The following is a 23377-nucleotide window of genomic DNA, read 5'->3' as shown; positions in this document are numbered from 1 at the left end:
TCTCCCTCACATCAGCATGCTAATCTCTCCATCCACCACTGGGCACACCCATCCTGACTCCTGGAGCCAGGCTCACCAGCCAGCTCTAGCCAATCACACGCCAGACACAAATTACATAAACATGCCCACTTCTAGATGTGGCACTTCCACACTAGACAGCATTCAATCTCACGAGTTTGCACATACCAAACTCGACCCTGCACTACCTACACATCAGGAACTACCATGGTCACTCATATTCCCCATGCATTCCTGTGGGAGGGCAGGTCACTCACCACACATACACAGAGAGCTCACACAACTGTACCACAGTGAAAAAGTGCACAGAGGCCTAAAATCACCAAAACCAGGTTACAGAAACAGGCTAGGAAAAAGCAAAAAGTTTCGGGGTGAACCTGCCAAAAAGGGCCAGGTCCAACACAACCCCACAACAACTGGCACGGGCAATATTCACACTGGATTATTTACACCAGGACAGGGCCACGTGGGCCAATGTCAGAATCAGCACTTAGTAGAACTAGCACTTAGAATAACTGTAACACAAACTGACACTTGTACATCACAACCAGTAACTACTGGTAAAGGTAGGTACACACTACGCAATAACTAATAACTACAGGCCTAGATCACGCATGGACACATAACCTCTCTAGTATAACATACTAGGCAAAGCAAACTTCTAAGCATGAGCACCTTTAGAAGTATAACACAAGCATAAAGGCAAAGCACATTACGCAGCAATCACATTTAGGCCTAACCAGTAAAAATACAGTAGGCAATCTCTCACTAGTCTAAACACATTAGACTCTCCCCCTAAGAATAAATCACATTTAGGGGCATATCTCACAGTGAAGTAAACTCTCACTAACATACACCCACATAGGTAAAATACCCTCATAATCATAGTAACATCACATTGCGCAAAAATCACATTAGGCAATTACCATTCTAAACATAGTAAAATCACATTGCGCAGAAATCACATTAGGGCCTTGCGCCCTACCCACATACCAGCCCCCTGGACAACTGGCCATCTCAATAAGGGCTCAAATGCCCTGTGTCCAGAATGTCAGGGCGCACTGCCATCGCTGCCCCAGTGAGGGATGCGCCACCGGCGCAAACCTAAACGTTGCAGCTGCCCACTACTTGCTGGGCAGCTGGGACAAATCACAAGGGCTTAAACGCTACAGCTGGCACTAAATGCGGCGCAGCTGTGGAAGGCCTGGCACCTCTGTGCCATCTCTGTCCCTCACAAGGACTTTCTCTCAAATTGCGCCTAAACGGTGCAGCTGCCCACTACTTGCTGGGCAGCTGAGAAATCTTCAAATCTGCGACATGGCCTGGCACCACTGTGCCCCCTTGTTGGAGCTCGCAGGCTCAGGAATAAAGTTGTGCCAACGTTGGAGCCACGGGACTCTGAAATACACCTATGCCCCCGGAGCACCCTGGCTCCTTGAGTAATCAAATATGGCCCCCAAACATTGGAGCCACGGGGCTCAGAACCAATAACCATGCCCCCATGGAGCCCCACTTACCGGGACTCCTCTTCAGGCGGCCGTGCCTAGCACTGGCCTGAGGAAGCGCTGCTAGCGTGATTGCACCAGTGAATCTGATGAAGAAACCCCCACTCGGCCTCTGCCGGTCCCGCTAGCTCTCCGCCCGCTCTCGACAATCCAACGAGCGGCGGGGAGCTTAGTTACCTTTCTGGTGCGAGGACGGCAGACCGGGGATGATTCACACGGCTCCCTCGGCATTTCTCAATTCAGAGGCGAAGACCAGCGTTTCACCATTCAGACACGGCTCCCGGCGTATTCCGATGAAGTTTTCCTGATGCTGACCAATCCGGGCGCAGCTCACAGGCGAGCCCCTCGTGACGTCACGTCTCCTTCTTTCTGCCAGCCAATCCCAGCGCGAGCCTAAGGATGATGCTGCGGCCTGGGAACCAATCCCAGCGCGGCGGCTACTGAGGGGGGCTCGTCGTTCGGAGCCAATCAGGGTTCCGCTCCTTCGGTTTCTCCTTCGGCGTCTCCGGCCACAAACGGCGAGATTCTCTGGCGGCTCGGGCCGCGGCAGCGACTCTCCCGGTACCAAATGAGGGGTGGGCACCCTCGACTTCAATAATAAAGCGGGGTGGGCACCCGCAAGGGGTACAAAACCGGCATATCAAGCGCCCCGAGGCGCTGAAGGGAGAATCAAGCGCTCCCAGGCGCTAGCGGAGAAATAAAGCGCTCCCATGCGCTAGTGGCCCAAAAGACCAGCAACAAAGTCCCAGAAAAGAATAAAGCACTCCCAGGAGTTCCTCCAGCAAGTCAAGGCATCCAGGGGCTGGGCAGGGCCCAGGGACACAAGCCTTCCCCTGGGCCCAAGCAGCAGCATGCCCCTGGCAGGATTCAAGTAGCAAAACAAGAACACTTTACAAGAGGTCACAGCCTCTTTTTATACACAAAATCATTTGTCTAGCAGGGTGCAGGCAATGTGAGAACCAGCTACAACTGGTTATGGGGAACTCCTTTCACTGGCCAGGCTAGGGACATCAGACGCACCTCAGGGGGTGGAGCCAGCATTGTTGAGGGAAAACCCAGCCCTATTCAGGTGCCAGGTGTACCCCTCCCTCACATCAGCATGCTAATCTCTCCATTCACCACTGGGCAGACCCATCCTGACTCCTGGAGCCAGGCTCACCAGCCAGCTCTAGCCAATCACACGCCAGACACAAATTACACAAACATGCCCACTTCTAGAAGTGGCACTTCCACACTAGACACAATCATGCTGCATACATCATTGCGCAGCATTTAATCTCACGAGTTCGCACATACCAAACTCGACCCTGCACTACCCACACATCAGGAACTACCATGGTCACACATATTGCCCATGCATTCCTATGGGAGGGCAGGTCACTCACCACACATACACAGAGAGCTCTCGCACTTTACACTGTACCACAATGAAAAAGTGCGCAGAGGCCTAAAATCACCAACACCAGGTTACAGAGACAAGCTAGGAAAAAGCAAAAAGTTTTGGGGTGAACCTGCCAAAAAGGATCAGGTCCAACAGTTATGTTATGTTATGTTATGTTATGTTATGTTATGTTATGTTATGTTATGTTATGTTATGTTATGTTATGTTATGTTATGTTATGTTATGTTATGTTATGTTATGTTACTGGACACTTTTAAAATGCACAGCTACTCCATGGAGTGTCCAGGCTCAGATGGTGGCAGCAAAAATGTTATGCCCACTACTGAGCTTGAGGTAAACACAAACACAGATTTGGTGCCCTGCTTCAAGGAGGGGGTTGAAGTACACCAGGGGGTTCAAGATTCTGAGGTTACTCCAGTGGTGCACAGTGTCCCTGAGGTGGATTAGGGAACTGGCACAGGGGATCATATTCCTGGTGGTGGGAAGGACACTGTACTGCAGGGAGAGGGGGTCCCCCCATGGTAGAAACCCTGGTAAGTGAGTATGGAGACCAGCCAGAAGAGTATGGGTTGAGGGACAGCAACAGTCAGACACTGTTGGATCTGTCAGCCTTTGGGTGGTCTTCCCCTACCTTTTTGCCCTTTTGCCTCCCATTTTTACCTTACCTTTTGTTGGACTTAGGACTCTGGGCGCCTCACCACTTCTAAATAGTGCTGAGGTGCATGTGCTCTCCCCTAAATACTTGTGAGGCTGGCATATCTGCCACAAGCCACTGCTACCGCAGTAAGGCTTATTCCTCCACAGGCTAACATTGGGAACCCCCCCTTATGGGATAGTTTCTGACAGGGACATAATAAGTCTGTCATGTTTGGTCTTGTTGGCCTCGGGGCGGGGAACCCTTTTTAACGATATATGGGGTTTGGGCCCTACTACGCTAGAGATCCGACTTTTAGAAAGTGGACCTTTTCCTGCCTACACTTAGATTGGGCACTGCCCTCTGCATACTGATAGCCTGCCTGGGTTGGGAGGTGGGAGTGGTGATTCACACCTTCTCCCCTGGGATGGGCTGTGATGGGCTGCCCACTGTAGCCTTAACGCCTGTCTCTCGTCACTGTGACAGCCAGGTAAGGGAAGGCAGGGAACATACCAGAACTCCCTGCACTCTTCCAGAAGCCCCTGCCCCAAGACCCTTCTAGAGACTTCCACCACTTTCTAGCCCCTAGAGTGAAAGATATATAAGGGAGGGTTCTGGCCTCACTTCTTTGTTACACTGCGGGACCTGGAAGAATCCTTGCTGGAATGAGGACTGCTGCGCTAGGAAGGATTGTCACTGGGAAGGAAGCTGACTGCTCTAAGGAACTGCTGCTCCAACCTGCTGAGCTGCCCTACTGCCTGCTGATCCTGCCCTGCTAGGTAGACCTAAAGAAACACCTCCAGAGTGTCTCCACCAAGAAGACTAACTGATCCCCTGGACACTGGGATCACAATACCAGTAAGGAAACTACAAAGATTGCCCCTGTAACGTTGGGCACGAGGGCCTGCCTGCCTTCAAGAGGACAGCTACTTCCAACTTCTCCTAACAACTACCTCTGCAGAGCTGGGGGTGGAAACCTACTCTTTATATCACTCCTGGGATCACCGCGAGTCAGAGGCATAGGCAAGTATCCCCTAAGTCCCTACAATGTGCCCAGACTCCAGCGTGTTGAAGCTTGCACCCAAAAATCACTGCCGCTGGCCCGGGGGAAAAGTGCTTCAGCCCCTGGCCTGATTGAACTGTGAGGCACTGCAGGGGAGGCGCTAAGGAGAGCTGTGGCAGAGAAAGCGCTGTATGCCTGAAAATCGCCGCCTGGGGACCCCCATTGAACTGTGAGGCACTGTGAGGGCAAAGCGCTGTGGCAAGGGAGCGCTGGGCGGCCGTTGAATGACCACCGATGGCCCGGACTGTGGGTCTTAATCAAATCACCCCGTGGCGCTGGGCACGGTGTCCACACTTCACTGGAACCCGGATTTAAACTTTGTGAGGTACTGTCGCCGTAATCACCGCTGCGGCCGGGAACCCTGGGCGCGTCATCTGCAGCGTCCGAGAAGCCGCGCAGGGATTGGTGTGACGTCATCCCCAGGCTATGCTGGGATTGGCTGGCGCCGCCAGGAGTCCCGTTGCGTCATCAGCCTGCCTCTCCCTCATTGGTTGTGCCTCGAGGGCTTCCCCAGCTTCGGCTGGGATGGTAAGAGTTGCCCCGAAGGCTGGAGAGTGCCCCGGAGCGAAGGAGAGCTCCCCTGATGATGCCGGGTTCGCCCTCCACCCACCGGTAACAGACAGCGTCTAGCTTTAAGCTGCCGTCTGGGGTTGTTGGCGGGAGCGGGTTGAAGACTGCCCTCTGTACGAACGAGTGAGGGGGACTGCCCGCATTACTGTGGGGGAATATTTCTTTCTTAATTGCGGGCAGACTGTTATCCCTGTTAGGGGCCTGTGAGAAATACCACCGATAGCACGCCTGCACAGGAGGGAGCTGCGATACCGGGCATCCCTGAAGCTGACACTCTCGGCCTCTGGTGAACACACTGGAACCCCTCGCAAGACTGCTCCCTTTACCAACCAAGTTTAAACACTGAAGCAGCCACGGAACTCTCAGCATGAGGGGCCCTGCACATTAGGGACTGCCTCCCCATTCAAGTGCCTCATGCTTATAACTCCTGGGGACCGTGTTTATCCTCCTGCCTTTGGGAACCAGGTGCCTTAAAGGGATCAGAGACTGGCACCTAACTGCGGGTGACCGAGGAAGTGTTGTGCTTGCCCTATTGTTCTTCTACTAACAGACAGTAACAGCCATCCCCAGACATTGGACTGAGACCTGTGATTTTCTATATGGGGAATTCTGACTATTTTTGAACTGTGCACCATTTCCAGATCAAGATAGGTTTACTTGCTTTATATGCGACTGGATTTATCTGACTGCTAATCTTGCCTGGAAACTGGTTTTACCTGCTTTTGGATCTTGCACAACTTATAGGTAAAGATACTTAAATTTTTATATACAACCGGTGTAGTGTCTTTTCCTTGTGTGCGTGTTTCACTGGGAACTGTTGGGGTGTTGCACAAATACTTTACACATTGCCTCTGAAGTTACGCCTTCCTGCTCTGCGCCAGGCTAGCCTGTCGGAAGCGGTGGTCCCTACTTGGAATAGGGTCCATGCCCCAGCCAACTAGAGACCCCGGTTCTAACATTGGTGATCAAGCGGTGGGATAGGACTTGTGCTTGTGTAACGCCACGCAGCGACGCAGTGTACACCACAACCCTACATCTGATTCCACTGAATTTTTGTCTACCCTCTCCAATTGCCATTTTTAATTTTTTTTTTAGTTCTCCCTGACTGGCTGCTGTTTTTAAAAGTCCTCTTGCCTAAGTCCCATTTGATTTTCTCTATAAACGTCTAAGGCCCTACCTAGCAAGATGGAATTTGAGCTGGCCAATCTGGAAGCTTACACAGTGGCGCAACTCAAAGATTTCTGCGAAGAGAAAGGGGTGCCCTTCAAGCGAACCTCCAAGAAAGCCGAGCTTCGGAAAGCCTTGAGAGCATGGGTAACATGTGAGGGCAGCTTGAAGGTGGGAGGCTGCTGGTAAGGAACTGATGGTGTGTGGCTCCTGGCCTTTTTAAAACTATTTGTTACTGTGTTTAATTCATTTTTGGGGCATTTCTGTTAACTTTGCCTGATTTTTAAAAATAAATTTGTACACTTTTAAATTCTATAAATCCTCTTTGCACTTACCTGCGAGCATAGTGGGACTGGGCTAACGCGCCTATTCTTCTCCTGCTCTCCCGACTTGGGGGTCCGTCCGTGCGAGCGGACCCGCCATCTTGGGAGTAGCGGAGTGGCAGTCTAGTCTCCCATGACCTACCAGGACTTGAGGACACAAAAGCGGACGCTGGCGCGAGCGCGCAGCGTGTGAGGGCAGCTTGAAGGTGGGAGGCTGCTGGTAAGGAGCTGACGGTGTGTGGCTCCAGGCCTTTTTAAAACTATTCGTTACTGTGTTTAATTCATTTTTGGGGCATTTCTGTTAACTTTGCCTGGTTTTTAAAAATACATTTGGACACATTTAAATTCTATAAATCCTCTTTGCACTTACCTGCGAGCATAGTGGGACCGCGCTAACGAGCCTATTCTTCTCCTGCTCTCCCTACTTGAGGGTCCGTCTGTGCGAGCGGACCCGCCATCTTGGGAGTAGCGGAGTGGCGGTCTAGTCTCCCATGACCTACCAGGACTCGCGGACACAAAAGCGGCCGCTAGCGCGCCAAAGCCAAGCCCGTCTGCGCCCGTCCGCGCTAAGGACGCACCTAGCGCCAGTTACGCTGCCCCTTTTGGGATGGAACTGGGACCAGTTGTTGGGTGTGGTCTTAGATGCTACACCAGTAAAGAACTGAACAACATTGGTGAGTGTGGTAGTGAAATGGGTACTCTTCTGCTGTCTGACACTGCTTTTCCTGTGTCAGACTTTCTGAGGAGTGACACAATAGCCGGTGGGCTTCTGAATGTGAGATCCCTACCCAAACACAGCGTGGAGATACAACTGGTGCTGGAGGCTCATGAGCTGGACATTTTGTGTATGACCGAAACGTGGACTGTGCCTGAATGTGAGGTCGACGTTGGGAATACCTGCCCGCCAGGGTTTAAAATCCGTCACAGGCCTAGATCTAATGGGAGGGGGGGGGGGTGTCATCTTTAGAGATACGCTGGACCTGAATGTCATTGAGATCGATGCTTGTGATGGTTGTAAACTATTTGGGTTCTCTATAAAGAATGCACAGAGGCATCTTTTAACGGGTATTATCTGTTATAGACCCCCTGGGGTCTTCACCTTAGCCCAGCAGCAGTCGTTATTAGAATTGTTCACCAATATGGCTGCTATTCACAGCCAATTAGTGATCCTTGGAGACTTCAATCTGTGGTTGAATGGCACTATGAACACAGGCCTTCTCAATGTGATCTATTCATGTGAGGGCCTTGGCCTCTCTCAGCGAGTCTCTCAGGCCACCCATACAGGGGGTCATCGGTTGGACCTGATTTTCTCTGAGACCAACCTTCTCACTGTGGGGGACAGTTACATTGATTACATTTTTTGTAAAGTCAGGCATATATACTGCAAGGACATCTAGTCAAGTGAGGGAGTATGTTAGCAGGGATTGGTAGTCTCTCGCTCGGAAAAAAGGTGTGTCACCCGTGTTCAGGGTTGAGGAGTGTTTCTCCCCTGATATGCAGATAGAGGTGAACTATGCCTCCCTGTGCTCGAAGATTACTTCGGTTTTGGATACCTCTGCTCCTTTAAAACATCATAGGAGTAGGGGGAGACCCTCAGCTCCCTGGTTCACGGACAGCCTCAAAAGTTTTAGGCTGGAATGCAAACAAGCGGAGAGGAGGTGGAGACATGCATACCTGGACATGGATAGGCTTGCCTGGAAAGCCAAGCGGATGGATTATAAGAAGGAGATCCATAGAGTTAATGCATCGAACTTTTCTAAGGGGATTCTCGATGCCCCGAATAGCTCCCGCAGTATTTTTAATATTTTTTTATAGCCTTATTAGTCCGGACTGTGCCAAGAATGAGTCCCCCCCCTCCCAGGAACTCTGTGAGAACCTAGCTAGGTTCTTTCAGGATAAAATCAAAACGATCATTGATGATTTGGAGGTGGAGCAGCAACAAACCGGAATTGACCCTTCAGCATTGGCTGATTGTGGCAGTCCGCTGAAGCAGGTCCCGATGAATTTCGGGGCGGTTCCTGAACAGGGGGGAGATAAGTCCCTCTTGGAATTCGCGCAGTTGACTGCAGATGAGTTCAGGGGAGTGGCCTTTGGCATTACATCCGGGTCTCCGCTTGATCCTATTCCACAAAAAATCTGGAAGGAGTTCGAGGCAGAGCTCTTTCCCACGCTTCGGCTGGTTTGTAACCAGTCGCTCACTACTGGAGTGGTTCCACCTCAGTGGAAACAAGCGGTGGTGACCCCTTTATTGAAAAAGACCACCCTTGATCTTGAGTGCTTGAAGAACTTCAGGCCCATCTCGCTTCTATCTTATCCAGGTAAAATTGTAGAGCGGGTGGTGGCAGACACTCTTTCTAGACACCTAGAACAGCATAAACTCCTGGAGGAAGTCCAGTTTGGCTTTCGGCCAGCCCATGGCACCGAGACGACCTTGGTGACCGTGCTGGATGAGCTTCGCTGGCGGGCAGGCAGGTGTTTTGATCCTGCTTGACCTGTCTGCCGCCTTCGATATGGTGAACCATGGAATTCTGCTGGACAGGCTGAGAGAGGTGGGGGTTGCAGGTAGTGCCCTTGGGTGGTTTGAGTCCTTTCTTCAGGACAGAGAACAAGCTGTGTCCCTCCCTCCCTTCCAATACGTCTTTTCTACCATCTCGCATGGCGTTCCGCAAGGCTCGGCAGTTAGCCCGATATTATTTAACATCTATATGAAGCCTTTAGTCGCGGTCATCAAACAATACAATATTGAAATTGTTAACTATGCTGATGACACGCAGTTGATTCTCTCCTTGGAGGGAGATCATTCAACTACTTTGGAAGTATTCCACAACTGCCTGAGAGACACGGCGGGTTGATTGAAGGCCAATTCCCTGAAATTCAATACAGGAAAAACGGAGGTGCTATACTGCCCAAGGCCTAGGGTGCAATCTCTTTTACCCTGCGGATTTCTCCCTATTGGTGCAGCCAGTGATGTTAGTGCGGAACCTGGGTGTCATGTTTAACAGCTATCTTACCCTGGAGGCGCAGGTTTCGAAGATAGCAGATGGCTGTCTGGCCATTATTAGACTCTTGAGGAAAATCCTTCCACTGTTACCGCCTCTTGCCCGAGTAGAGGTGGTGCTCTGCACCGTGCTCAGTAGGTTAGACTACTGTAATTCTCTGTTGCTGGAGTTTCCAAATTATCTTATGGATAGACTCCAGAGAATTCAGTCTGCGGCGGCAAAATTAGCCCTGGGGTGGCCAACAAGATTTTCCTCTTCAAGGGCTCTGGCTCAGCTGCACTGACTCCCGGTGAGACAGAGGGTTCAATTCAAGTCTCTCTATTTGGCTTTTAAAACCCTCCATGGGTTGGGCTTTGTTTGTTTACAAAGGAAGTTCATGTGGCATGCGCTGGCCCGTAACCTACGATCCTCCTCGGCTAGGTTGGTGACAATACCTAGATTCAAGAAATCCAAAGCAGGAGGAAGATCGTTCGGTGTGGCCGCGGCGAAACTGTGAAATGCCCTTCCGGATGAGCTTAGATACACCTCCGACCTCCTCTTGTTCAGGAGGAGTTTAAAAACATGGCTTTTCCCGAATCCCTAGCTCACCATCAGTTCGGTCCCCCTCTGATATGAGTCTGCCAGCGCCAGGATGCCTTACTTAGGTGAAAGTGCGCTTTAGAAGTGAAATAAATAAATAATAACAGCCCACCCAGAAGGAGATGGGGACGGGTAAGGACCAGAGCACGTCCCCCCAGGAAATCTTGACGTACTGCTCTTGGTGGAAAATGGTAATTTGTTACCAGGTACAAGGGTACCTTCCTGGGCAGGCAGTTTCGTGTCAGTAAAGACCCTATCCTCAGAGGACTTGGAGGACAGGAGAGAGGAGAGACAGCTCAGGCTGGAACTTGCCACGCTGGAGAAAGAACGGGAAAGAGAACGGTGGGCCACGGAGCAAGAGCGCGAAGAAAAGCGACTGGCTATGAGGGAAAAAGAACTTGCCCATGAGCTCAGCCTGAAGGAACTGGAAATCCGGGCCCTAGAAGTAGGGGCCAACAGCAACAAAAATGGTGGCAGCATACCTATGGAAGCTTTACGTGAGTCCAGGGACTTTATGCCTAAAGATGTGATGGCCAGTTTTAAGGTGGTGGATAATATTGAGAGCAGCCTATGAGGTTCCCTTAAGAAACCATGGGGTCCCAGAGAGTTATTGGGGGGGTGGTTTGTATAAGTACCTACCTCCAGACGTTAGGGACACCCTCCTTTACCTAGAGAAGGAAAACCAGACTAACTATTCTGTCATGAAAGCTGTGCTGCTCAAGAGATTTGGTCTTACCCCTGAGAGGTATAGGCAGAGGTTTAGGAATAGCCACAAACCTCTCACACATAACTGGGTAGACTTCCTGGACTATGCTAGTAAAGCTATAGAGGGCTGGGTGCGGGGCAGCAATGTGCATGACTATGAAGGGTTGTATAACTTGTTCTTAAGAGAGCACCTTCTAGAAAAATGTTTTCCAGAGCTGTGCCAACACCTGGTTGACCGCAAGTTGACCAATCCTAGGAAGCTTGCGGAGGAGGCGGACACCTGGGTCAGTACCAGGGTGTCCAACAGGGGTTCTGGGGGGACTCCCAAAGGTGTGGTCAGGGTTCCCACCAGAAGAAAGCGGTGGGAAGATAAAAAGAAAGAGTTCTCCGAAGGCCCCCAAAACAATTCACAAGGGAAAGGGTCTGGGTCCCAGCCCCAATCTGGCCACGAGAAGCCCACTTAGCCTGACAAACGTCAGCAGCCCAGAATTGTCCGGTGCTGTGAGTGTGGTGAAATTGGATACTACAAGGGGGATCCCAAGTATCGCAAGAGAGCACCACAGCCCGCTGGAGGTAAAAACCCCAGGGTGGCTAGTGTAGCGCTTGGGGGGGAGCAGTCCCTAGATGATGAGAGTGAGGGGGCAGGGCTTGGCCTAGTGTCTCTGGGAGACAGTGAGATGGTTCCTAAGGTCCACGTGCTCTCCAATACTACTAAGTATAGGTAGTGGGTCACCCTCAATGGTCAGGGGGTGGAGGCCCTGAGGGACACAGGTGACAGCATGACTATGGTAAGGAGTCAGCTGGTGTCCCCATAGCAAATAATTCCTGATGCATTCCATCCAGTTGTAATGGCTGACAACAGGGAGGGTCAATATCCCGTAGCACAGGTTCCATTTGAGTGGGGAGGGGTTTAAGGCATGCTGAGAGTTGCTGTGAGCCCTGCCATGCCAGTGGACTGTCTGTCAGGGAATGACCTTGAGCACACTGCCTGGAAGGAGGTAGAGCTCAAAGCGCATGTGGAGATGCTGGGGTTACCAGAGTGGATCTGTGCTACAACATGGTCCATGGCTGCCCGGAAAGGGAGTCAACCAAGGCTGGAGCCTAGAAAAATGGCCCAGCCAGCTGCTAGAAAGGGAGGAACCCGAGGGCGTCGGAAGCCCGCCCCGGGCGGTCACCCGTGAGATGGATGGGGCTCCTGAGGAGGTCGCAACGGAGTCCACGGAGGGGGACGTGGCTCCCTTTGGGGACCTACCTACCCCTGCAGGGTGGCAGTTGGAAGGAGGGCTCACCAGGGAGGAGTTTTGCCGGGCACAGAAGGAGTGCCCCACCCTTGAGGGCATGAGGCGACAGGCCAAAGCCCAAGCAGCAGGCAATACCTCCGCGAAGTATCATATTTACTGGAAGGATGGGCTCCTTTACAGTGAGCCCAAGGCTCCTGTGCATGGGCCATCAAGGGCCTTAGTGGTCCCCCAGTGCTACAGGGCCTTTCTTTTGGAATTGGCTCATGAGATCCCGTTGGCAGGACACTTGGGCCAAGACAAGACCTTTGCTAGGCTTGTCCAACCTTTTTTTTTGGCCACAGATGAGGATCTCTTCAGATACATTCTGCAGGACCTGTCTGACCTGCCAAGCTAGTGGGAAAACAGGGCTCAGCTGAAGGCTCCCCTAAAACCACTACCTGTCGTTAGCACCCCCTTTGAGAGGGTGGGCATCGACATTGTTGGGCCCATGGATCCACCGACTTCTTCTGGTCACAGGTTTATCCTGGTTCTGGTGGACCACGCCACCCGGTACCCAGAGGCTATTCCTCTGAGAACCATCACTGCACCTGCAGTGGCCCGGGCCCTGATCGGGATTTTATACCAGAGTGGGTTTCCCCAAAGAGGTGGTGTCCGACAGGGGCACCAATCTGCCTACATGCAAGCCATGTGGAAGGAGTGTGGGGTTACTTATAAGTTCTCCACCCCTTACCACCCACAGACCAATGGTCTTGTGGAGAGATTTAACAAGACCCTAAAGGGCATGATCAGGAGTCTGCCTGAGGAAAAAGTGGGTCATCCTCTTGCCCTATTTGCTGTTTTCCTACAGGGAGGTACCGCAAAAGGGGGTGGGTTTCAGCCCCTTCGAGCTCTTGTACGGTCACCCTGTGAGGGATGGGTGGGAAAAGACTCCAAGGAAGCTCCCCCATGTAGTGAGCTACATGCTGGCCTTCCGCAGCCAAATGGCTAAGCTGTGGAAGCAAGCTTCTGACAACTTAGAGGCCAGCCAGGCGGTGATGAAGGAATGGTACGACCAGAATTCTCACCCTATGGAGAGAGAACCTGGACAGAAGGTGTGGGTCATAGAGCCTGGGGAGCTTAGTGCCCTCCAGGATCGCTGGACAGGCCCTTTTGAGATATTGGAGAAGAAGGGTAAGGCCACTTACCTGGTAGTCCTTAAGACCCCCAGGCAGCCCCACAGGGTACTACACACCAACCGCCTCAAACCCCACCATGAGAGGTCTGAGCTCACCTTATTGATGGTGACTGATGGGGCCGAGGAAGAGGAAAGTGAACCTCTCCCGGACCTTTTTGCTTCCAAAGAGAAGGATGGATCAGTGGAGGGAGTGGTCCTCTCCCCATCCTTGACTCCTGAGCAACAGAGGGACTGCCGCCAAGTCCTGAAGCAGTTTTCCGCAGTGTTTTCCCTTATCCCTGGGATTACCCACCTGTGTACCCATGATGTGGACACAGGAGACAGCCCCCCTGTCAAGTCCAAGTCTTACAGGCTGTCAGATGAAGTGAAGGCCAGCATCCAGAGTGAAGTCACTAAGATGCTCGAGTTGGGGGTGATAGAGCCCTCCAACAGCCCTTGGCCCAGTCCGGTGGTTCTGGTACCAAAAGCTGCCCCACCGGGCACCACACCAGAACTTAGGTTCTGTGTGGGTTTCAAAGGACTGAACTCTGTGACCAAGACTGATGCTCATCCTATCCCTAGGGCAGATGAGCTCATTGACCGGCTGGGGGCTGCCCGATACCTGAGTACCTTTGACCTCACGTCAGGGTACTGGCAGATCGCCCTTACGGATGGAGCCAAAGAGAGTTCTGCCTTTTCCACCCCAGAGTGCCTCTACCAGTTTAGAGTGATGCCCTTTGGACTGAAAAACGCTCCTGCCACCTTCCAGCAGCTGGTGAACCGGGTCCTCTCCGGTTTAGAGGCCTTCTCTGCTGCCTACTTGGACGACATAGCTGTCTTCAGTAGCAGCTGGGAGGACCATCTGGGTCACCTCCAGGAAGTACTTCAGGTCCTGCAGCAGGCAGGCCTGACTATCAAAGCCAGCAAATGCCAGATAGGGCAGGGGTGGTAGTCTACCTAGGACACTTGGTGGGCGGGGGTAAGGTACAGCCCCTGCAGGCCAAGATAGAAACCATCCTGGCCTGGGAGCCTCCCAAAACACAGACTGAGGTCGGGGCATTCCTGGGCCTCACAGGATACTACCGCAGGTTTGTCAAGGGTTATGACACTTGTGTGGCCCCCTTGACTGAGCTAACCTCTAAGAAATACCCTAGAAAAGTGATTTGGACAGAGGCTTGCAAAAAGCCTTTGACTCTCTAAAGCAGGCCATGTGCACAGCTCCTGTGCTCAGGGCCCCTGACTTCTCCAAAGAGTTCATTGTCCAAACGGATGCCTCATAGGGGCAGTGCTTTCGCAACTCAATGAGTAGGGACGGGACCAACCAGTGGCTTTCATCTCCAGGAGGCTACTCCCCCCGGGAACAGCGGTGGAGTGCTATAGAGAGAAAAGCCTTTGCGGTTGTCTGGGCTGTGAAGAAGCTGAGGCCATACCTGTTTGGCTCCCACTTCCTGATTCAGACTAACCACCGGGCCCTCAGGTGGCTCATGCAAATGAGGGGCGAGAATCCCAAATTGTTGAGGTGTCCATTTTCCTACAGGGGATGGACTTCAGGGTGGAGCCAAGGCTGCAGGTCTCGCTAGGTTTTTCACCTTAGTGATTAGGTAGTTCTCCCCACTTTCAACTTGGGGGGGACACGTGTTGGACCTGTCAGCCTTGGGGTGATCTTTCCCTACCTTTTTGCCCCTTTGCCTCCCATTTTTATCTTACCTTTTGTTGGACTTAGGACTCTGGGCACCTCACCACTGCTAAACAGTGCTGAGGTGCAGGTGCTCTCCCCTAAATCCTTGTGAGGCTGGCATATCTGCCACAAGCCACTGCTACCGCAGTAAGGCTTATTCCTCCACAGGCTAACATTGGGAACCCCCCCTTATGGGATAGTTTCTGACAGGGACCTAATAGGTCTGTCATGTTTGGTCTTGTTGGACTCGGGCGGGGAACCATTTTCAAAGATATATGGAGTTTGGGCACTACTACGCTAGGGATCCCACTTTTAGGAAGTGGACCTTTTCCTGCCTACACTTAGATTGGGCACTGTAGACTCCCTCCTCCCCTCTTCATACTGATAGCCTGCCTGGGTTGGGAGGTGGGAGTGGTGATTCACACCTTCTCCCCTGGGATGGGCTGTGATGGGCTGCCCACTGTAGCCTTAACGCCTGTCTCTCGTCACTGTGACAGCCAGGTAAGGGAAGGCAAGGAACATACCAGAACTCCCTGGACTCTTCCAGAAGCCCCTGCCCCCAGACCTTTCCAGAGACTTCTATCACTTTCTAGCCCCTAGACTGAAAGATATATAAGGGAGGGTTCTGGCCTCACTTCTTTCTAACACTGCTGGACCTGGAAGAATCCCTGCTGGAGTGAGGACTGCTGCGCCAGGAAGGATTGCCACTCGGAAGGAGGCTGACTTCTCTAAAGAACTGCTGCCCCAACCTGCTGAGCTGCCCTACTGCCTGCTGATCCTGCCCTGCTAGGGAGACCTAAAGAAGCACCTCCAGAGTGTCTCCACCAAGAAGACTAACTGATACCCTGGACACTGGGATCACAAGACCAGTAAGCAAACTGCAAAGATTGCCCCTGCAACATTGGGCACGAGGGCCTGCCTGCCTTCAAGAGGACAGCTACCTCATATTTCTCCTAACAACTACCTCTGCAGAGCTGGGGATGGAAACCTATTCTTTATATCACCCCTGAGATCACTGCAGCGGGCCCGAGTCAGAGGCATAGGCAAAGTATCCCCTAAGCCCCTACAGCGTGCCCAGACTCCAGCGTGTTGAAGCTTGCACCCAAAAATGCTTCAGCCCCTGGCCTGATTGAACTGTGAGGCGCTGCAGGGGAGGCGCTAAGGAGAGCTATGGTAGAGGAAGCGCTGTATGCCTGAACATCGCCGCCTGGGGACCCCCTTTGAACTGTGAGGCATTGTGAGGGGGAAGCGCTGTGGCAAGGGAGAGCTGGGCTGCCGTGGAATCCCCACCGCTGGCCCAGACTCTGGGCCTTAATCAAATCACCCCCGTGGCGCTGGGCACGGTGTCCGCACTTCACTGGAATCCGAATTTAAATGTTGCGAGGTACTGGCCCCGTAATCACCGCCGCGGCCGGGAACCCTGGGCGCATCATCTCCACCCTCCGAGAAGCTGCGCAGGGATGGGTGCGACGTCAGCCCCAGGTCGCGCTGGGATTGGCTGCAGCCGCCAGGAGTCCCGTTGCGTCATCAGCCTGCCGCTCCCTCATTGGTTGTGCCTCGAGGGCTTCCCCTGCTTCGGCCGGGACGGGAAGAGATGCCCCGGAGGCTGGAGAATACCCCGGAGCGAAGAAGAGCTCCCCCGATGATGCCGGGCTCACCCTCCACACACAGGTAACAACAGCATCTAGCTTTAAGCTGCCGTGTGGGGAAGTTGGCAGGAGCGGGTTGTAGACTGCCCTCTGTACGAGCAAGTGACGGGGATTGCCTGCATTACTGTGGGGGAATATTTATTTCTTAACTGCGGGCCAGGCAGACTGTTAGCCCTATTGGGGGCCTGTGAGAAATACCACCGATAGCGCGCATGCACAGGAGGGAGCTCGGCCTCTGGTGAGCACACTGGAACCCCTCGCAAGTCTCCTTCCTTTACAAACCAAGTTTAAACACTGAAGCAGCCATGGAACTCTCAGCGCGAGGGGCCCTGCACATTTGGGACTGCGTCCCCATTCAAGTGCCTCATGCTCATAACTCCTGGAGACCGTGTTTACCCTCCTGCCTTTGGGAACCGGTGCCTTAAAGGGATCAGAGACGGGCACCTAACTGCGGGTGACCGAGGAAGTGTTGTGCCGGTCCTATCATTCTTCTACTAACAGACATTAACAGCCATCCCCAGACATTGGGCTGAGACCTGTGATTTTCTATATGGGGAATTCTGACTATTTTTGAACTGTGCACCATTTCCAGATCAAGATAAGTTTACTTGCTTTATATGCGACTGGATTTATCTGACTGCTAATCTTGCCTGGAAACTGGTTTTACCTGCTTTTGAATCTTGCACAACTTATAAATAAAGATACTTACATTTTTAAATACAACCGGTGTAGTGTCTTTTCCTTGTGTGCGTGTTTCCCTGGGAACTGTTGGGGTGTTGCACAAATACTTTACACATTGCCTCTGAAGTTACGCCTTCCCGCTCTGCGCCAGGCTACCCTGTCGGAAGCGGTTGTCCCTACTTGGACTCGGGTCCATACCCCAGCCAACTAGAGAACCCCGGTTCTAACAGACACTGTCTCACCAGTCTAGTGAGAATGATGTGGGATACTTTTTTGAGGCACTGGATGGTTGGGTGAAGGGTAGTTTGGTTAAACCCTGAGTAGGGCTGTGTGATTCAACCGTTGGAGAGTATATTTCAAGTCCCTGTTTTCCAGAGCTTTGCCAACACCTGGCGGAGTGTGATTTATCTCAGCCCAGGGAGCTCACACTGGAGACAGACCTTTTGGTGGATTCCAGAGGGTCTAGAAAAAGAAGCATCTGGGAGGATCCTAATGGAGGTGGCTCATGTTTTCCCCCACCAGGTGAGGTAGGGGAGGTTGGTAGTGACCCAGATAGGTCACAGTGTAGTGGGATGGGTGAGGGGTACCAAATTCTGTCTCTGAGGAGAGGGAGTGGGGGTGGGCTGAGTCCCAAAGTGCCCGAGACCCCATCCCAGAGCTTGGTTGGTTCCATGAGGGAACACCAGGAGGAGCCTAGTCTGTAACCAGAGGCCAACTCCTGAGGGGTATACCAAAGTGTCAGTTGAGCTGGGGGAGACTGCTATAACCAGCATCCCTCCAGCTCTGGTGTCTGGCAGCACCGCTCTAGTTGGGAAGGTGCATGAATACAGAGAGAGGGGTGAGGGGGGATGCAGTCCCCAGTGGAAGGACAAGTGGGTCAGGGTTTCCCAGCTCTGAGGTCAGAGCACTCCAGGACTGACACTGGTGAGTCCACTTCTGGCCTAGGGGCTTCATGCTCTGTCAGGTAGACAGAAGGCTGGCGACCTGCACCAGTCAGACTCTTACACAACTCCAGAGGAGTGTGTTTCCCTTCCTGCCAGGAAGCTTCACCAAAGAGGACAGAACTGGTTCTGGCTGGGCAAAGACTCTCTCTGTCTCCAAAGAACAAAGGATTGTGTGGTATAAATATTGGGATCCAGACCCCCGAACTTTAGAACTCTTTTGGACCTAGACAACTGCCAAGAAACAGAGTTGGAGAACATGTGAGGAGGAACTACCACTTTGCTGAGTGCTTTGCTGGGTTGTCCTGCAGGGTCTGCTTCTGTTTTGGGAAGCGAAAGCACTGGACTGAACTTTCTCCAACTTCTTTATTTAGTATCTCCAAGGGCCTGAACTAGATCTTGCCTCCTGTTATGAAGTCTCAGGGACTGCAGAGACTTCACCAACCTCTGAGTACTGCTTCTGGAACCGCTGTTTCAGCTGCCCCAGAGAAAGGAAATGCAATGGACTCTGTCACCGACTCCGTCGCTGGCTCTCTGGCATGATGGCACCGCAGACCACACCGTCTGCATGTCGCACCTCAACCCTGGTCTCACCGGCAACGACAACTGGCGCTGCCGGCACTGAGCTGCTGCTTACACCGTGACCGGTGGGCACCGTACTCCGCACCACCTTGCTTTACTTCACGACCCTCATCTCACCGACGCTGTCGTTGCTGCTGACTTTGACACCCGTGACCGCATAGTGGCTGGGGGCACCGCTCGTAAGTTTCACGACACAACGCCTCATCCCACACAGCCATCTGGGCCGACCGACACCAGCTCCTGCTAACCGGCTTCGTCATCTGCACTGCAACCTGCCAGCATCGCATCGAGCACCATCTTGCCCTGCACCATAAGCCTTGGTCTCACTGATGCCGTCTGGACGATCGTCACCAAGCCGCTGCCTGCCCCGCATTGAGAGGATACTGCACCCTGCCCCGCTACCATTTTGCAACGCAACTGCGACAGTTGTCACGACCGGCTTGCATCACTGTGCCACCCGCAACGAGAAAGGTACTTTTACCAAGTCTGTCCACGCTTTTGCTGGCCTGTACCAACGCGGTCGGCTGGAACTTTTAGACTCTGTTGTTTTCAGCATTGCTGTAATCCCAGACGGAGCTACTGACTCGTACGAACTGTGTTCTTCAAGTATTCTTGCAAAGTATACCTTTTTAAGTACTGTATAATGGATTTTTATCGTTTAGGGCTTGTTTTAAGCATATCAAATAATGGATATTTTTCTAAAACTGGTGTGGTGTCCTTCTGTAGTGTTTTCACTGTATTACTGTTGGTTATGTGCAAATGCATTACACACTGCCTCTAAAATAAGCCTGACAGCTTGTGCCAAGCTATCAAGAGGGTGGGCAGGGGTTATGTTAGGAGTGTAACTCCCTTACCCTGACTAGGAAGAAGGGTCCGTACTTGGACAGAGGTGCAAATCCTTGCCAACTAGAGACCTCCGTCTCTACGTATTTCACTGGGTCCGTCCTCCAAGCCAGCGGATTTACAGTTCGTGTCTGGTGGTGCATTTATGCCAGTTAATTCGTAGGCCAGAGTGTCCAATAAAGCGTACATATTCCTGCAGCAGGGGCCCCAGGTTTGTCTCTGGGACTCTCACATATAGCAGCATGCCTTCAGCATATAGTGATATAGCTAACAGTCTTTGTCAAAACCACAGGGCTGCCTGGGCAAGTCTTTGTCTTATCTTGCATTTGAGGGGTTTAAGGGCTAGCGAGAAAAGCATAGGGGAAAGGGGGCACCCTGTCTGGTACTGCTGTATATGCATATGGGGTCAGAGACTATTTTATGAATGGGGACTCTTCCCATTGGGAGCGTGTATAGCAGTCTCACCCATTTTAGGAAAGCATGTGGCATTCCCATGTGCCGCAGCACTGCAAACATGTATCCCCATTGCACCCAGTCGAATGCCTTAGATGCACCTAGCAGCACCATTGCCACCTTTAGCACCGGGTTCTGTTGGTGCAGCACTGCGAACAGGGTGCGCAGGTTGTGTGATGTGGATCTGACTGATCCGGCAACAGCCAGCCCAGAGCGATATCTTCAAAATATTGGGATATTTCTCTCTCCGCTACCGTGTTCCTACGCCCCTGCAGTTTAGAATAACATTCAGTGAAGACATTCAGAATCTCTTTTGTGGTATAGTGTGTGACGGATGTGTGATCTACCATTTCTACTATGTGCGCTTGTTCTCTCGCTCTGCCAGTGTGCATGTAATTGACCTGCCTGGCCAGCCTCCCTCCCCGAACCCTCTAGCCTGCCACCTTTTTGATCAATGGTGCACCTCATGCTCTGTCAGTTTGTGTGTACTGAGTTCAGTTCTCTCATCTGGGCTAATAGGGCCTGCGTGGACTTTTGTTCATATGCTCGCTCTAGTGCTTGTATCTTGTCTTCCTACCCCTGCAGATTTCTGCGCAGTGCTTTTAGGATTCCTGCCTCAGCCCCTATGCATTCCCAACGTATAGTGACCCTGAAGGCCTCCCACACCCTCCCTGACTCACTTACTGAGCCTTCGTTTTCCGAGAAGAAATTTATAATGGTTGAGCTCAGAGTGGTGCGAAATATCTGATCCAGCAGTGTTGAGGGTTGCAATCTCCATTGGAATGCTGACGCACTGCATGTAGGGATCTCTAATTCCAGTAACACTGGGGCGTGATCTGACAATGTTTTTGCCAAGTGCCTGACTGGGTTGCAGCATCTCCACACATCCATCAGTACCTCAGCCTCAATTAATTCCCTGATTATTTTGGCTGCCTCCTTGTTGTGGGCTATGGAAGAGGATGAGCGATCTGGCTATGGGTCCAAATGTACATTAAAATATCCACCACATATCACCATGTATGAAGTATTTTTATTAACTGTTCGATTATTTAAAATCTGTACAGTAAAACCAGCTAAAATCAATGCCCACCCCCATGCCTCCCCCTTCTTGTTACTAGATCCTTTTTGCCTTTAGACTGGGGGTTGATTTCATGTTACACCAATATTACAATAAAACACATTAAAAATAACTATCTGTCTCTTCTTTGCCCATTGATGTTATTGCTAGTCCCTATTGTCCCATAAACAGTCTCTGATTTTCAAGAGCTAAGGATAGTGCATTTATAAACTTGCTTCTAAGACCTGTCTGATTAAATGGAAAAACGTTACCAATCTTGCGAGAATATATCTTTTTGTTTCCGAGAGACACCCGTCTGACGCATCCTTACACGATCTCATGCCAGAGTCCCTTAATATAGGACGAAGCTGCCTTTGTTGTTCACTCATCAGTTTAGGACAGCAACAAAAAAGGTGAAACCAGGACTCCCTGTGATAGTTACATAGCCGACAGGAGACTGCCCCATTTTCTTGCGCCCATACTTGGTTAAAATCTCAAATTCTAAGTGGATTGAGCCTCATAAAAATAGATTTTTCTGCAAGCTCGGACCCCTAGTGCTTCCTGTAGATACTGTTGAGCTTTCCCTAAAATATATACGATTTGTCCAGTGCCATTGTGATGGTATTATGGCGGAGTAAAGCTCGATCCTTTTCGAACGAAATGGAGTGGACTTGCCATTTCATGGTATTTGACCATGCCTTTTGTGATATATCAGGGGGGAACACCGAGAATCTTACCAGTCCTTCTGCCAGCGGGCAGTGCCGTGAGGGAAACGGCCGAAGTGTAACACGCCGGGAGGCTCAGGAGGAGGTCGCCAACAACGGACCACACTCCCCAGCAACCTCTTGGGCGGCGGCGCGCCCGTGACGCGTGCGGAGCGCCCGGAGGCGCCAGTAAAAGCCTGACCCCCCGGGAGCCCAGAGGGGGAACACCGAGAATCTTACCAGTCCTTCTGCCAGCGGGCAGTGCCGTGAGGGAAACGGCCGAAGTGTAACACGCCGGGAGGCTCAGGAGGAGGTCGCCAACAACGGACCACACTCCCCAGCAACCTCTTGGGCGGCGGCACGCCCGTGACGCGTGCGGAGCGCCCGGAGGCGCCAGTAAAAGCCTGACCCCCCGGGAGCCCAGAGGGGGAACACAGATAATCTTACCAGTCCTTCTGCCAGCGGGCAGTGCCGTGAGGGAAACGGCCGAAGTGTAACACGCCGGGAGGCTCAGGAGGAGGTCGCCAACAATGGACCACACTCCCCAGCAACCTCTTGGGCGGCGGCGCGCCCGTGACGCGTGCGGAGCGCCCGGAGGCGCCAGTAAAAGCCTGACCCCCCGGCAGCCCAGAGGGGGAACACCGAGAATCTTACCAGTCCTTCTGCCAGCGGGCAGTGCCGTGAGGGAAACGACCGAAGTGTAACACGCCGGGAGGCTCAGGAGGAGGTCGCCAACAACGGACCACACTCCCCAGCAACCTCTTGGGCGGCGGCGCGCCCGTGACGCGTGCGGAGCGCCCGGAGGCGCCAGTAAAAGCCTGACCCCCCGGGAGCCCAGAGGGGGAACACCGAGAATCTTACCAGTCCTTCTGCCAGCGGGCAGTGCCGTGAGGGAAACGGACGAAGTGTAACACGCCGGGAGGCTCAGGAGGAGGTCGCCAACAACGGACCACACTCCCCAGCAACCTCTTGGGCGGCGGCGCGCCCGTGACGCGTGCGGAGCGCCCGGAGGCGCCAGTAAAAGCCTGACACCCCCTCTCGCCCCGCGAGTCGCGCGCGGGAGCGCCCGGGGCGAAGCCCGGGCAAAGGGCGGGCCCTCTGTGGCCCTCAGTGGTCAGCAGTGGTTGGTTGGGCCACTTCCCTTGTCCATGCTACACTTTATTTCGTGAGTACTAATTGAATTTAATCTGTTTTTAACTTATTTCTTGCTTATAACAACCTCTCTAACATTGGTATGCTACCAAAGGAAAGTAAAGGGAAGAGTGACACTGTTGCTTTTACGGGCGCTATGGACCAATTTATCAAAAGAATGAACTGTGTGGTGGATGAAAGTATAAATATCATGGAAAGGAGGGTTTCTCAGGAATTGGATATGGCGAGAAGATCTTCTCTTGGGCCATTGGCACAAGCTAAAACACCCATTGCCAAAG

The sequence above is a fragment of the Lissotriton helveticus genome, chromosome 3_1 (genome assembly GCF_964261635.1).
Source record: "Lissotriton helveticus chromosome 3_1, aLisHel1.1, whole genome shotgun sequence".
NCBI lineage: Eukaryota > Metazoa > Chordata > Amphibia > Caudata > Salamandridae > Lissotriton > Lissotriton helveticus.
This window is presented reverse-complemented; position numbering follows the sequence as displayed.